The sequence below is a fragment of the Antechinus flavipes genome, chromosome 1 (assembly GCF_016432865.1).
Source record: "Antechinus flavipes isolate AdamAnt ecotype Samford, QLD, Australia chromosome 1, AdamAnt_v2, whole genome shotgun sequence".
In the NCBI taxonomy this organism is placed as follows: domain Eukaryota; kingdom Metazoa; phylum Chordata; class Mammalia; order Dasyuromorphia; family Dasyuridae; genus Antechinus; species Antechinus flavipes.
In genome coordinates this window covers 299,042,494-299,058,852 of record NC_067398.1, presented here as the reverse complement: position 1 = coordinate 299,058,852, position 16,359 = coordinate 299,042,494, and the positions used below count along the sequence as shown (strand labels likewise).

At 36.4% G+C, this 16,359-nt stretch overlaps 1 protein-coding gene across 2 annotated transcripts in view; it reads right to left on the bottom strand.

Annotated features, from left to right (window-relative positions):
- Positions 1-15,673, bottom strand: part of BFAR (bifunctional apoptosis regulator) — a 31,864-nt gene extending 16,191 nt beyond the window's left edge. Inside the window, exon 1 of one of the 2 annotated variants that reach the window (XM_051963234.1) lies at positions 15,628-15,673. The gene's annotated coding sequence lies outside the window, so the exon portion shown is untranslated. Of the gene's footprint in view, positions 1-15,423; positions 15,538-15,627 lie in introns of those variants that run through there. The other variant, XM_051963224.1, reaches the window with a different exon arrangement.
- Positions 15,674-16,359: the final 686 nt, after the last annotated feature.

Sequence of the window (16,359 nt, the reverse complement as noted above, 5' to 3'; positions counted from 1 at the left end):
TATTACCTCATTTAACCTTACTAAATTCCTATTAATTATATTTATTTATTTTTTGGTTACACATGTATATTAACTTTTTAAATACACATTTTAAAAAATGAATCATGTTGCAAGAGGAAAATCAGAACAAAAGGGAAAAAACCATGGGAGAGAGGAAAAAAAAAAACCCAGAGAAAAGAAGTGAACATAGCATGTATTGATTTACATTCAATCTTCATGACGCAGATGGTGTTTTCTATCCAAAGTTTGTTGGGATTGCCTTGGATCACTGAACCACTGAGAAGAACCAAGTCTTTCCTAACTAGGAGTCATCGCACAATCTTGCTATTACTGTGCACAAAGAGGATTTTTTAAAAAATCAAATTAAGCTCTTTTATGGTGGCAAAACATTGAAAAATGAGTAGATGCCCACCAATTGGGGAATGGCTGAATAAGTTGTGGTACATGAAAGCAATGGAAATATTATTATTCTATAAAAAATGATGAACAAGCTGATTTTAGAAAGTCCTGAGAAAATTTACAGGAACTGATACTGAGTGAAACAAGCAGAACCAGGAACATATTGTATACAGTATAATGGTCATTTGTATGTTTGTCACCTTTTTTTTGTTTTTGTTTTTTACTCTCATGGTTTTTCCCTTTTGTTCTCTCCCAACATGATTCATGAAGAAATGTGTATTTTAAAAGTTAATATACATGTTAATATTACATATAGTTAATATACAGAAAAAATAAAACAATTAATTTTTAAAAATCAAGTGCAAGAATAGATACTACTCAAATTAACATGCAGTCCATTGACAATCATCTCAGACATCTGAAAGGCAATGATGTGGGCTCCAAATTGTAGAATGAAAAAAAAGTAGCCTGAAGTGAATTTGGGAAATTGGATGAAGATACCAAGAAGCTCTATGAAACAAAAGCCCATTTTTTTTAATGCTAGTTTTAAGTGATTATACATTGCTGTAAAACCATAAAGTATAGAAATATTGACTCTCCTTTCATGTATAGAAAAATATTCACAGCAGCACTTTTTAAATTTAACTTCTACTCAACAAAAACTCATTACTGGCTCTTGAGGTGGAGTCAACAGGAGCTACTAAGCACTCATTCCTCTAAACACCAAAACCTGCCCAGATTCCACCAATATTTTTCCTTCTAATGAATAGGATGGAGCCCCTTTTAGCTTCCTGGTTGTGAGAAAAGTTTAGCCAGTGACACTGCTTTGATGGATATGGAATCTCCAACTACCAACTTTCTGTAAGAGGAGACAATCAAGCTTTTCTATTTGCCCTACCACTAAACCCTAAGGACTCTTCTAAGGACCTCCATCTAAACTCCCCTTACACCCTAGGAAATTACCAGATCTTAATGTCCATTCTGCAAGTGATCTCTCTTATATGTGTTTCCTCCAATTAAAAAATGTGAACTCATTAAAAGTAGAAATTGTTTCAGTTTTCTTTGTGTATTCCCAGCAGTACTTGGCACACAGGAGGCACTAGGACAGGTAAAATCCAAAATGACTAAGGAAACAAAGGTTTAAGCATAATGATTGCCAAATGTATAATAAATAGGAAGCAGACCTCCTCACTTGGCATTGGATTACCAATACAATAGCAACAGACTTTTAGTCATTAAAAGAAAACAATTAACAGGATATAAATCAGCATACAAGATTACATAATATGATTTCTAATTGAAGGAAAGATTAGGGGTTTCCTAAAGTTGGAAGGGAAAAGGAAATTGGTGCAATTCCCTGAAATCAGAAAAAGAGGTGTCCCCTATTCTCCAACGTGCTTAACTAATTGACTAGTATGGGACCAGTTTTCAGATAAGATATATGGGTTGCTTGAGATGTATAATTGTGAGAAAACTCCTTAGAAAAGAAAGGACATTATGCTAGAACCAGAACTGAATCATATGATGGAGTCAGTATGGTTCACTCAATTCTCACTATTTTCACAGCACTTAAAAAAAGCTTTTTTACTTAATGAACTGAAGAGAAGAAAAAGTAGTTTTGAATGAAAGGATTTGGGTTTAAGTTTGATTTGATGCTTAAGTTACCTTGTATAACAGCCAAACCACTTAAAAAATCCCTAAGGCTCAGTTTCCTCATCTGCAAAATGAAGATGGTTTCTAAGGCACCTTATGAAGACAATACAATAATGTAAATGAAAAGAATATTAAGATAATGCTGATCACTGGCACTCTAGAAAAAGTGAAGACAAGCATCTCTTCTTTGAAGGTGGTGAACCTGCTCAGTTTCTGCCCCTAGAAAAAAAGAGTGTGAAGTTCACCCACCGCAGCAAAAAAAGAGGGCAGCACAGGGATATACTTTTTCTGGCTGTCAAACCTCACATTATTCCCTTCAATCTGGATGAGGTTATGACCTATATCAAGAGCAGACAAAGTGTTTCAGCATCAGCTCCATTGGGAAGAAACATAAGCTAGCCCTCAAGGCAAATGATATGTGACCAGCATTTGGTAGTCCAGGACAGAGCCCAGTACATCCTACTGGTAGCCTTGCCCTGGGGAAGGGAGGGAGAGGAGGAAAGGGATGGAAAGCCTTAGAACAAATCACATCATGGGCTTATGTATAGCAGTGGAAGACCTGATAGATGCTGACACCTGAGTCAGTTATAGGCAGTGGCTTTGCCTAGATATAAATATGACTTCAGATACATGATGGGGTAAAGGTCCTGCCCAGGAAACAGGCAGTCCTTTTGGGTGGAAAGATCTTATTGAGGGCTGCTAAAATGCTCCTAGACTGAAATGGCATCCAGGACAGCTCAAGGACCATATCTGCTCCCCTCAAGGAGCCACCTTTCATGCTCTGCACTTCTTAGAAAAAAGTGGTTTTCAACCTTTACTCATTAATGCTGTTGATTCCCCTGCATAAGGACCAGCAAACTATAGTTCACGACTAAAACAAGCTGCCATCAAGAAAATCCTCTTAGACAAGGCTGAAGCTATAGTATCTACTCTTTCTACACTCTTACTTTCTAACACTCAAGCTATTTAATCATCCCCAGACTCCTGGGATCAATAAGAACTAAGATAATAAACTTGTTACAGTGAAAATACCACTACAAAGATATACAAAAGCATCTGAGGTGATATTCATTACTGAGTTTAAAATTTGGATTTCAACATCAGTCCAAAATATGCTTTATTCCTGTTGAAGCAGCACCAAAAGTAGCTCAAGAAATGCTAAAGCATTAACTTTTCTGGATACCAGGTAATCTAAAGAAGACATAATTTCAACCAAAGAAATTTGTAAGAAAGGGAAAATTATAGAGAAATGAACATCTCATAGAAAAAATACTACTGGAAATCCCAAAAATGAAATATAATGCAGTAGAATAAAAAAATAAACAACTAAAAAAAAAGTAGAACAACAAGTCCAGAGTGTTAACAGAACTATAAAGTCAATTGGTAGGATAGCAGTTCAGGAAAATGTGAACAAACTTGAAGATAGATCAAACAATGTTATAATCAAATGTTATAATAATTAGCTTTCCAGATGAAAAGGATCTAAGTAAGTAGGTAAGGAAAAAGACCTGAGGAAACAATTCAAGAATATTTCCAAAAATATTTAATAACAACTTGAATAAAAGAAAAGTCAGAATCCTAACAAGAAACCAAAAATTCAAGCCTCAAGATATATCAAACTCCAAAACGAAGAGATTAAAAAAAAAAAACTCCTTTTAACTCAGACCTCAAAAAAGAATAAATTATAAATCAGAATGCATTAATCAGCATTGTTTCAATTCTTTTCTGAAGACAGAAGAATAACACTTGAAAACTTATAAAACTTCAAAGAACTCCATGACAAAAGACTTCAACTGAAAAGAACTAAGATCAGAGAAGTATAGCAATATTTCCTTTAGGTGGATGTTATTAAAGATATTCAACAAAGAGTTTTTAAAACATGCTGATAAGTATTGTTATGATTGTAAAGTAAAATTTACAAACCTCTAAGAGAGAAATTTAAAAGTGTTATATACTGACTTCAATTCAATAAACAATTCCTCAGAGGGGAAAAAAGATCAAGAGACACACTGTGATTTCAAAAGTCTGATGGAGTATGCCTCTCTCTTCTTGGCAAAATGGTAAACTAGAAAAAAAGAAAATATTTCCACATGCAACCAGATATTTGTTTTACTCTATTTTTATTTTTTGGCTGTGAGAGAGGGTTCTACAGGAAGAAGAGTTCATGAGACAGAGATGTTTTTAAAAAACCCAATAATTCAATAAAATATGAAAGAAAAAGAGGGATAATGTGTTGTTGTTGCACTGATGTTTTAAGATGGAAAGCCTTTAGAACACTGGATAGATCCTTAAGGAAGAATTTATGAGAAGACATGGACAAGAAACATGAAAAATGAGAAAGCATGGATGAACTGTAATCTGCATTGATAGGGTAAAGAATCCATATTGTCTAGTTCTTGTTACTACTAAATGAGCACAAAGAAAATTTTGGTTAAATTATTAATGATCTTGGTGCCATTGTTGGTAGAGTTGTGAAATAATCTAACCATTATGGAGAGAGAACTATGCCCAAAGGTTGGTTGATTGGTGTCCTTCATACTCAAGAGGACCAAAATGGCATCACCATGTTAGAATCAAGTTACAGTGTGTCTGACTGTGGCTGATCAGAGCAACATAAGCTGGGAAAGTTCTGCCACAGATTGGACACCAACAGTCCAAATGAACATTTCTCCAAATGTAGCTTCTCTAATTTTGTGCATCTCACATTTCCTTTGGGCTAATTCAATTCTGCTTTGCTCATAGAGTACAGCACCTTCTTTGATGAGGGCACACCATGCTGGGTATTTCTGTGCCAATGTCTCCCATGCTACACAATCAATTCTAAAATGCTAATGAGACCTTGAGAATGTCTATCACTTTTCCTGACTACCTTGTGAGTCCTGCCTTTTGTGAGTTTTCTACAAAATAAATTTTTTGGCAAACATACATTTGGCATTGGAGCAATGTGGCCAGACCAAGAGAGTTGTGCTCTCTGAAATAGAGTTGGAGTACTTGGCAGTTTAGAATGAGAAAAGACTTCAGTGTCTGGTATTTTATCCTGTCAAGTGATCTTCAGAATCTTCCTAAGTCAGTTCACATGGAAGCAATTCAACTTCCTGGCATAACACTGATAGACTGTCCAGGTTTCACAGGCACACAAAAATGGGATTTTCTTGGACAAAGATAATGAAATGGTTTGCCATTTTCTTCTTTAGCTCACTTTATTTTTAAAATATGATTTATTTAGATGAGGTTTTTTTGGAGAGATAATTGGGAGTTAAGTGACTTATTCAGAGTCACACTGCTAGTAAGTGTAAGGGATCTGAGGTTAGATTTGAACTCAGGTCCTCCTAACTCTAAGGCAGTGCTCTATCCATTTTGCCATCTATCTGCCCCCAGCTCATTCTACAAATGATGAACTGATGCAAAATAATTAAGTAATTTGCTCAGGATCACACAACTACTAAATTTCTGAGGCCATATTTGAACTCAGAGCTTCCTGACTCCAGGTCAGTGCATTATCTATCACAACTATTCCACTGTTCCTCAAACAAAGATTGCATTGCCATTTTTTTTTTTATCTATTTCTTGCTTTTCTTCCAATTTATCCTTTAATGCTTCAGGACAATTTGTATTAATTGGGTCTCCAACCAAGTTTCCCATAAATCTGTTTTCCCTTAAGATAGAATACTGCCTCATAAGAAAGTGAAAAATGCTATTTGTGATTTTCCACCATCCTCCTCTATAAAAGCCTACAAATATATATTCTAAACTGGTGATACATTTAAGTGTCATATTCTTCCATTTGGCAACTGATAAATATAATGTTGGATGTCTGTTTTTTAATCCATTTTTTACTCTTCAACATGGAGTTGCCTCATGAACATAACAAATTATAATTTTTATTTTTTTTTTAATTTGATATTGACTTTGACTTCTTTAAATGGTGGCCAAAGTTTGCCAGAAGGGGAATCAATTTGCCTTTATTCTTTTTTTTTTTTAAATCCATAAACAATGAGGAGCCATAAACTTGTATCCAACCAATGTTTAAGGAGGATTCAACAAGAAGTTATCAATAGCATCAAATAGATTACAAGATCCTGAAAAAGTTATTCAAGAGAAAGTTGAGAAGTAAAAATGGAAAATTAATTTGGGAGATATACTAAATTTTTTTTTTAATTTAATTAAAAATATATAGGAAGAAAGAATTTTCTTAAGATGAATTCAAAATTTTTCATCTGGATGCTTAGCAAAAAACAATGCTTACAGAATTAGGAAATTCAGGAAAAATTATTAATTTTAGAAAGAAGATAATGAATTTAATTTCATATAAATTGAGTTGAAGTGCTAGCAGGTTGTCCAAATAGATGTGCAGCAACATGACTGATATGGAAATATTTTTTAAATGATTGTATATGCAAAACCTATATCACATTACTTGCTGTCTATGAGATGAGGTGGAAGAGAAGGAGAAAAATCTGGAATACAAAGTTTTGCAAAGTTGAATGCTGAAAATTATTTTTACATGTAATTGGAAAAGTAAAATACTATTAAAAAAAAAATCTCCACAAGGAACTAAAGCTGGCCAAGAATTTACAGTTAAAGAGGTTACAGATGAGTCATTCACATAGGAATTAAAATAAGATGTTCTAAAAATCTATCATTCATGAGTTGTCCAATTGTTAGCAGTAGATATTAGTACTTACAAAATTGGCTAGAGATGATTCAGAGTTTCAATGATGTTGTGATGAAGAGAGGACTGTGGGAACTGAGTGTGATTCACAATATAGCATTTTCATTCTTTTTGTTATTTGCTTACATTTTATTTTCTCATTTTTTTCATGTTTGATTTGATTTTTCTTTTGCAGCAAGATAATTGAATCAATATGTATGCATATATTAGATTTAACATATATTGGAATACTTGCCATCTAAGGAAGAAACCAGGGGAAGGTGAGGAAATTTGGAACAAGGTTTTGCAAGGGTTAATATTGAAAAATTATTCATGCATATGTTTTTTATATTATTAATTATAGCTTTTTATTTACAAGATATATGCATGGATAATTTTTCAGCACTGACAACTTTTCCCCTCTTTCCCCCCTCTCCCTCCCCGAGATGGCAGGTTGGCCAGTACATGTTAAATATGTTAAAGTATAAGTTGAATACAATATATGTATAGAAGTCCATACAGTTATTTTGCTGTACAAAAAGAATCAGACTCTCAAATAGTGTATAATTAGCCTGTGAAGGAAATCAAGAAAGCAGGCAGACAAAAATAGAGGGATTGGGAATTCTATGTAGTAGTTCATAGTCATCTCCCAGAGTTCTTTCACTGGGTCTAGCTGGTTCAATTCATTACTGCTCTATTGGAACTGATTTGGTTCATCTCATTGTTGAAGAGGGCCACGTCCATCAGAATTGATCATCATATAGTACTGTTGTTGACATATATAATGATCTCCTGGTTCTGCTTATTTCACTCAGCATAAGTTTATATAAGTCTCTCCAGGCCTTTCTGAAATCATCCTGCTGGTCATTTCTTATAGAACAATAATATTCCATGATATTCATATACCACAATTTATTTAGCCATTCTCCAATTGATGGACATCCACTCAGTTTCCAGTTTCTGGCCACTACAAAGAGGGCTGCCACAAACATTCTTGCATATACAGGTCCCTTTCCCTTCTTTAAAATCTGTTTGGGATATAAGCCCAGTAGTAACACTGCTGAATCAAAGGGTATACACAGTTTGATAACTTTTTGAGCATAGTTCCAAATCGTTCTCCAGAATGACTGGATGTATTCACAATTCCACCAACAATGTATCAGTGTCCCAGTTTTTCCACATCTCCTCCAACATTCCGCATTACCTTTCCCTGTCATTCTACATGCATATGTTTTGAAAATAAAAAGCTTAAATTAAAAAAAAAACACACTGGCTAGATCTGAAAATGAAGTTGTCATAAATGAAATATACATTCTTAAAAGAATACCTATGATCTTCCTTTTAAATACCATCCTAGTCATGCTGGGTATATTTTATGTTCATATCCACTCACAATACATAGCATAACAACAAAAATATTTTTATGGCTTGTATTTTCAAATATTAATCACAAGAAACAAGATACCTTTCTACATAGTACAGTAGAAAATTATAATTATCTATTTTACAACTGAATAACAATGGATTTTAAACTTTTTTGATTTTAGCCAATTCTTGGGAACTGGAAAAGTTTATACTTACACTTCTGGTACAGTGGGAATAGTCCTGAACTTGGTGGCACAGGATGCATGCTCAAATCCTGGCTCTGCCATAAATTATCTGTGTGCCCTTGGCTGAGTCACTTAACTCTATGGACTTCATTGTCTTCATTCATAAAATGAAATTTTTTTGAACTAGCTGAACTAAGTCCTTTCCATTATTCAGTCATTTTAAGACCTTCAGTTGAGTTATAGATTGATTCATTCCCATGTCTCAGCATTATTGCCTTTGGTCCCATTACAACCTCTATAGGCCCACCAAATCTTCACTGTCCTTTGTGTGGCGCACACTTTTGTTTCTTTGGAGTTTATGATTTCCCATGATTTAAAGCAATATAGGAACACCAAAACAATACTGGTATTAAAAAGAAAAGATTTTGTTTTATGGAGATGCTTGAAATCATTAAAAATACTGGGCTGTTGCGAATAGCATCTAATTTTTTTTCTCTTCTGTTCAATTCTGAGCTAAAGTCACCATCCATCATCCAACCTTCCAACCTATAGATACTAAAAAAAAAGTAGTGCCCTTAAGCTATATGCATAGCATCATTACACCACTGGAATAAAACAACTTTTATCCCCTAGGTTTTTATAGTGAGTATAGTTACTCTGAACTCTTGAATGATTATCCATCTCATTTAGGAAATTCTGCAGTTTTCTGATACTTGATAATGCAAGACATCTGCAAATGAATATCTGGAATACTTCGATGGACAATTTTATAATGTCATAAACTTGTAAAGTTAAGCAAAAATATTCATTCTGAGCTTTGTACTCTTCTGCTTACAGCTATTCTTCCTACAGGTCTTTTGTCTCACACTTCAATACTTTCAAGTTGATATGCATTAGACTTATGCTCTTTAAATGTATACTTTAGAAGTGTATGGCTTCATGAAGTAACAAATTCAGAAACTAAATTTAAAAGCTGTGGCTTTTTGATTTTTGAAAATACTCTACTGCAATATGATTAAAGGTCTTTACAAACAGGAAGTTTGCTCTCTATATGCTACATGCTGAACTTATGGCAAATGACAATATCAGATTTTACTACTCTGAAATTAAGCGTGTTCTTATTGTGTAATTCTGAGCCAATTCCACAGGTGTAAATATTCCCTTTGGTTAACAAGCATTTGATTGTTAAACAGTTAAAAAGTATTAACATATAATAATAAAACACAGTAAAAACCTGACTATGTAGTGGCTTTGAGAAAGGTCAATTTGGACACCTCATTTTTTGGGGAAAAAATCTTGCCAAAATGTACTTTGTATTTCCATGCCTCCTTACACTGGGCATGCCAAATCTAACAACTTGATAACTCAGGAACAGTGAATCATTGTATTATGCTGCAATATAATGATACCTTTGATAACACATTATTTCTCTTCACTCTACAAAGTCATTCATGGACATAGATAGAATGTAACATAAATATGAAAGCAAGTAGGTCAGTCCAGTTGGAACATGGGATATGTGGGAAGAGTAATGGGCAATAAATCTAGAAGGACAAGTTGGAACCAACTTGTTAAATGCTTTAAAAATGCCCTAGTCTTTTGAACCTGGAAACAAGGAGGAGGTTCTTGAGTAGAGGAATTACATAATTGGACCTGTGCTTTAAGAATATCAATCTGGCATTTGTGTAGCAGATACACTAGACAGAGATTTGAGGCAGAAGACTTATTCAAAAACTTGCAATAAACCAGGTAAACTGGAGTGGAGCAAAGGTCCAGTAAATTGAGCTCTAAGCCTACAATTGGGAAGATTTAAGTTCAAATCTGTCCCCAAATACTCACAGCCTATGTAACCTTAGAAAATTCTGCAGTTTTGTCTATTAAAATGCTGTTACTTATGTTCTGTACACTTCAATTTCTTCAATTGTAAAATAGGAATATTAACAGCTCTTACCTCCCACAGTTGTTAGAAGATCAAAAGAGATATATGTAAAACACTTAACATACCCAATAGAGTAGGTACTAAATAAAATGCTCCTTCCTTTCTGGTTTTTTTGCTTTTAAATTAATTGGTTATAAGAACTGAAAAAAGAGAGTAGCACTGTTGAAAACAAACCCAAAGTCATGAAGCTAGATGATTGGAAGGTTAGGAAATACGAACAGTTTAGGAAAAAATAATGAATTCCATTTTGGACATTCAGTCCAATTTGGACTTCAGATGTATATGGGAAATTCAGTTAGATATTTCTATACTCAGTTGGGGATAAGGGTTCAAACATAAATAAATAGGAGTGACCTCAACATAGAAATGACATTTGAAATCCAACTTCATGACCTTATCGAGAGAAATGGTATCTAAAGAGAAGAGGACCCCACAAAGCCGCAGACAAGGAAGACGGAGCTGTTTCAGCACCACAGTTTTTGAGGTTAAATGGAAAAAATATGAATATTCAATTTAATAAACATTTGCTAAATACTGAGAATCCAAAAAAAACCCCCCAAAGCAATGCCCAACCTCAACAAAATAATACTGGAAGAAGAAAAAAGACACATACAAAATGAATACAAAGTAACAGGGGCAAGATGAGAATCAGGAAAGGTCTCTTTTAGAGACAACTCCTTAGCTCTTGAAGTGAGCTAAGGACAGCAAAAAACAGAGATGAAGAGAAAAAAAGGAGTATTTTGGATAAGAGGAACAATGCAAGAGTTAATGACAGGACTGTAAAAATATAATGTCTGAGGCAAGTTCATTTTCTGGAGAAAGAGGGAGAAAAATGTAAGGTGAGTTTTAAAAAGAAAAGGTCCCAGGGAAAAATGGGATGAGTCATGTCAATTGTATACAATCTCCTCAGTCCCTAAAGAAACAAAAGAATTAGAAATTAACTTGTTTTTCCCTTTTGATAAAAAGTTGCTTAGTCAGTATAAGCACTTTAGATTTCAAGGGTTTTTAAAAACTGAAAGTCCTCAGGCTTTGCAAACTATATTGCTAATTTATCACTATCATCAAATTTTACTACTATTATTCATTATGTTCTCTTCCTAGTCTATCTCCCTGATAAGTTTCAAAAGTAACTATTAAATAAAAGTCATTTAATCTCTGGTGCTTGAATATTTTTGTCTCTTGACTTGGCCTATACAAAATCTTGATCACCAGATTTATAAGAAATCAAATTAAATGAAATTCAACAATTTTACTACACGAATGTTAAGTAGCTGATAACTAAGGGAATGCTAAGTTTAACAGCAGCAGAAATATAAAGACATAAAGTGGCTGAAGCCAAAAAAACCTGGATTCTAACCCCAATTTTGATACTAGCCATGTGACCAAGTGCAAGTCATTTAAATTCTCTAAACCTTGGCTGTCAAAAGGGAATAACATTTTTTAAACCATTTCAAAACTTTGTTTTGAGGACAATTCTTTAAGGAAGGTTATAGAAATGTAAGCTATTTTTTGTCTGTAAGCATTTGAGGTTGTGACTTGCCCAGGGTCTCACAGCTAAGAAATGTTAAATGTCTTTGAATCCTAATTTGAACTCAAGTCCTCCTGCCTCCAGGGCTGGTACTCCATTCACCAATAGCCCCAATGTGAGTTTTTTTTTTTTTTTAAGCTGTTTATTTTCAAAATACATGCACGAATAATTTGTCAAAATTGACCCTTGTACAGCCTTGTGTTTCAGATTTTCCCCTCTCTTTCCCCCTCCCTCTCCCTTAGAGGGCAAGTAACCCAACATTTTTTTGTTTTTGTTTTTTGCTGAGACAATTGGAATTAAGTGACTTGCCTAGAATCACACAGGCAGTAAGTATTAAGTGTCTGAGGCCAAATTTGAACTCAGGTCCTCCTGGTTTCAGGGCTGGTGCTCTATTCATCTAGCTGTCTCCCAATCCAATATATGTTAAACATGTTAAAACATACGTTAAATCCAATATATGCAAATACATACAATTCTCTTACTGCACAAGAAAAATCAGATCAAAAAGGAAAGTAAATGGGTAAGAAAATAGAATGCAAGAGAACAAAAAGAGTGAGAATGTTGTGTTGTGATCCACACTCAGTTCCCATAGTCCTCTCTCTGAGTATATATGGCTCTCTTCATCACAAGAACATTGGAACTGGCATCAATCATCTCATTGTTGGAAAAAGTCACGTCCATCAGGATTGTTGTAAAATACTGATATTGCCCTGTGCAATGATCTGATTCTGCTCATTTTGCTCAGCATCAGTCCATATAAGTCTCTCCAGGCCTTTCTAAAATTATCATGCTGATCGTTTCTTACAGAACAATAATATTCCACAATATTCATATATCATAACTTATTCAACAATTCTCCAATTGATGGGCTTCCCATTCAGTTTCCAGTTTCTTGTCACTTCAAAAAGGGCTGCCACAAACATTTTTGCACATGGGGGTCCCTTTCCCTCCTTTATAATCTCTTTGGGATACAAGCCCAGCAGAAACACTGCTGGAACAAAAGGTATGCAAAGTTTGATAACTTTTTGAACATAGTTCTAAATTGTTCTCCAGAATGGCTGGATCCATAAATGAGCTATTTTTATGCCTCACCTTTTAGGAAGAAATTTTATAGCCTTCAATCTCTCAGATTCCCATTGTAGAGTATACAGACCCATCAATGAATCAATAAACATTTATTAAAAAACTTTCTATGTGCTAAGCTAAGCACTGAGGAAATATAAAAAGAGACAAAACATAGTATGTACTCTTAAGAAGTTTATATAATGAGGGAGACTATGCAAAACTATACACAGGATAAATATGAAGTAATTTAACAGAGGGAATAAAGAGGAGTTGGAAAAAGTAACCTGTAAAGATGGGATTTTAGCTAAAACTTAATGGAAATCAGGAATTCTCACTAAATCTGCTCATTATAAAGGATAGCAAGCCTAGTAGATATATCACTAGATATTTTCTGCAGCAACATTTTCCTTGATCAGAGAATATGTGACAGCTATAGTAACAGAAATGGGAATCCATTAATGCCCAAGAAGAGACTTTCAAAATTAAAGGCACTGACATCTGTGTTATTAAATAACAAAAAAAAAAGTCCCATGACATAAGCATTTGGAAAACACACACAGAGACCCTAGAGGATAGATTTGGCTCCTAATCATCTAATGCAAACTGCAAAGCAGTGTGCAGAGAAAAATGCATTTCTTTGAATTTCAAAACTGTCACATGTGTAACACCAATAAAGTTTCAGTTCAGTTCAACAAATATTAAGATTGTAGGTGTGTGGCTAAGTGTACTGATCTAATCTAAAATTTTGAGCATTTCTAGCACAAATTTTTAAAAATTCCTTACTAAGAAAAGGCCACATACTGTTACATGCAAAGCACTGTGCAAAAAGCTACTGCTCTGTTTCTAGTGTTCTTGTAATGAAAAATAAATGTATGGAAAAAGAACTGATAGAGAAAAAACTGAAATCATAATATTGCATGTGCATTGTGGGAAGATGCTACAGTTGGCCCTCCCACTTTCTATAAATACAAAGCAAGCTAACTAAAGCTCAAATGAGTAACATATTCTAGGCTCTATTTTCCAAATTCAAATATACATGTAGTTAGGTTGTTTTAAAATTCTCCAAACTGAAAAACACACAATTCCATTTCTCAGAAATGGTCACTGGGTTTTGGCTTGCTATCTCAACTTTAAAGGTCAGAAACTCTTCCTTGATAATCCTTTGCTTTTTGATTGTGTGGGACAATCCTTTAAGACTAGAGTCTCCAGGGGCAGCTAGTTGGTGTAGTGGATAGAGCCCCATCCTTGAAGTTGGGAGGACTTGAGTTCAAATTTGACCTTTAGACACTTAACACTTCCTAGCTGTGTGACACTGGGCAAGTCATTTAACCCCAACTTCCTCAGGGAAAAAAAAAAAAAGACTAGAGCCTCCAAGTTCTGATTCCACTGATGATTCCATCAAAGTTTTTCTGGTACAGCAAACTCAGTGAACTAACTCTCTAATTAGATCAGGGGTTCTTAAGCTTGGATTCTGGAAGTTGTTTTTAAAAAATATTTTGATAGCTGTGCTTCAATATAATTGTTTCCTTTGTAGTTCTCAGTATTTTATGCATCTTAAAGCATGATCTTAGAAGGATCCTGGGCTCCACCACACTGCCAAAGTGGTCCAGAACACACAAAAATGTTAAAAATCTTTTAAAGTTCGAATTTAAGAGTACTTATAAATTATAACAATAATTGCCTTAAACCTTGGGAAAATGCCAAGCAGAGAACAATATTAAATGATTTATGAATATTTCTGGTAATGATTTGATTCCTTTGAGATTACAATCATTGCAGACTAGAGGTGTCATGGAAGGAATTCCAGGACTGGGTGTATTAAATATTCTAACTGAACTCAAGGTTGACCTCAGAAGAAGCAGCAACAGCCTTTAGGGGCCTTCAGCCTCAACAGTAGAAACAAACCCCAAACTAGGTGAGGACAGCACATGCCCTCCAGGTCTAGCTTTTAGTTGGGCCATTGGGAGAAACAAGCGCTCGATCGGACCGGGCGGGGCCGTGACGTCACCCCCAAAGGGCGGGCCAATCGGCGCCCCGAGCCAGGGCTTTTTAACAACCCCGGGGAGGGGTCCTCGAAGAGGGAAAAGCGAGTCTCAGCTAGGTCAGCTCTCGCTTCACCCTCCGTAGCCCCAAAAGACTTGCGCGGCACCTTGGGGGTCTGACACTGCGGACGACTCCAGCAATGGCTAGCGGAGTAGGATAAGACCCCAGAACACATTCGAGGTGACCAGGTCCAACCACCTCTCCACCAGGTGGGGCTTTATCCCTCACCAAACTCCTAGAGCTCCCTACGCCCTCCTCCCCTGGCCCACAGAGGGGATTTCCGTTATCTTCAGATTTCGTGCCCCGAGGAAATAGGCCTGCAGGGGTTTCCTCACCCTGAGGCACGGCCCCGGTTGCAAAGGGTGAGGTGAGGAGAGGAGGGGTTAACAGTGAAACGACACGAGGATACTGGAATTCGGGTTCGCTGAAGAAAAAGCCCTCAGGCGCGGGCCTCCCACTGCCGCGATCCCCAAATGACGTTGTCTAGCCATCTCGGGGCCCTCCAAGAGCTAGGGATTCTCCGGCTGTCGTTCCCACCTCCCCCGCTGTCGCCCGCCTCCTGCCCTCCCTCATTCGCAATGCCCCAGCGTCTTACCGCGCGGTGCTGGAGTCGGCCCCAAGCTGACCAGAGCATCCCCCCCCCCAGCTCCCGAGGCGGAGCTGCCCACCCCGACCCCCAGCCGCGGCGGCCGAGGCGGAAGACCTCACTTCCGGAAATAAAGTGCGGGCGTACTACGCCATTGGTGCGCCCCCCGCAGCAACCATAGAGCACGTTCGGAACGATTCCCACCGCCTTTACCGTAGCATCTTCCCACTGGCTAGAGAGGCCAGGCTCTCAGGAATGGGGTGGAGTGGGGGAGAGGGGGGCGGGGCGGGGGCTGGGAGGAGTGCAGAGAGGGGGTAGTTTACGCCTGCGCAATAAAGTTTACTAGGTTCGGGCACCTCCATCCATCCTGCTTTCACACCTACCACCCACCTACCCACCCACACTTTTTTTTAGTTATTTAAGCCTTGGGCTAGTGGACTCCTCCGGGCTGTGAGTTTTAGTGGCAGCTATGCAGATGGAGTTGTTTTTTCTGTTACCTGAGTGCTTCTGACCAAAGGACTGGCTGAAAATCAGAAATTGGGCAGCTATTAGATACTATTAAACCTACAATCAGGAAAAACAAACTTCCGTAATACCTTGCAAACAGGGATTGTTTGTGTGCTCATCCAGCATTTATTAAATGTGCCAGGCACTATGCTAAAGGCTGGGGTGTGCAAAGAAAGACACAAAAACATGCTATCTTTAAGGAACTGATTCTCAGTAGAAAAATGAAAACATTGCCAGATAATTACAGAACAGACAGGAATGTGGTAAATGCATAGCAGACGTCTAGTAAAGAGAAATGAATCAAGATTGCTATTATCACATTTACCAGTAACATATATCTTATGATCATAACTAAAGCACTGGAATGTACCTCAAATTTCATCTAGACCAACTCTCTCTTTTTTTTTCTTAAAATAAATGAAGTAGCTCAATAGTTGG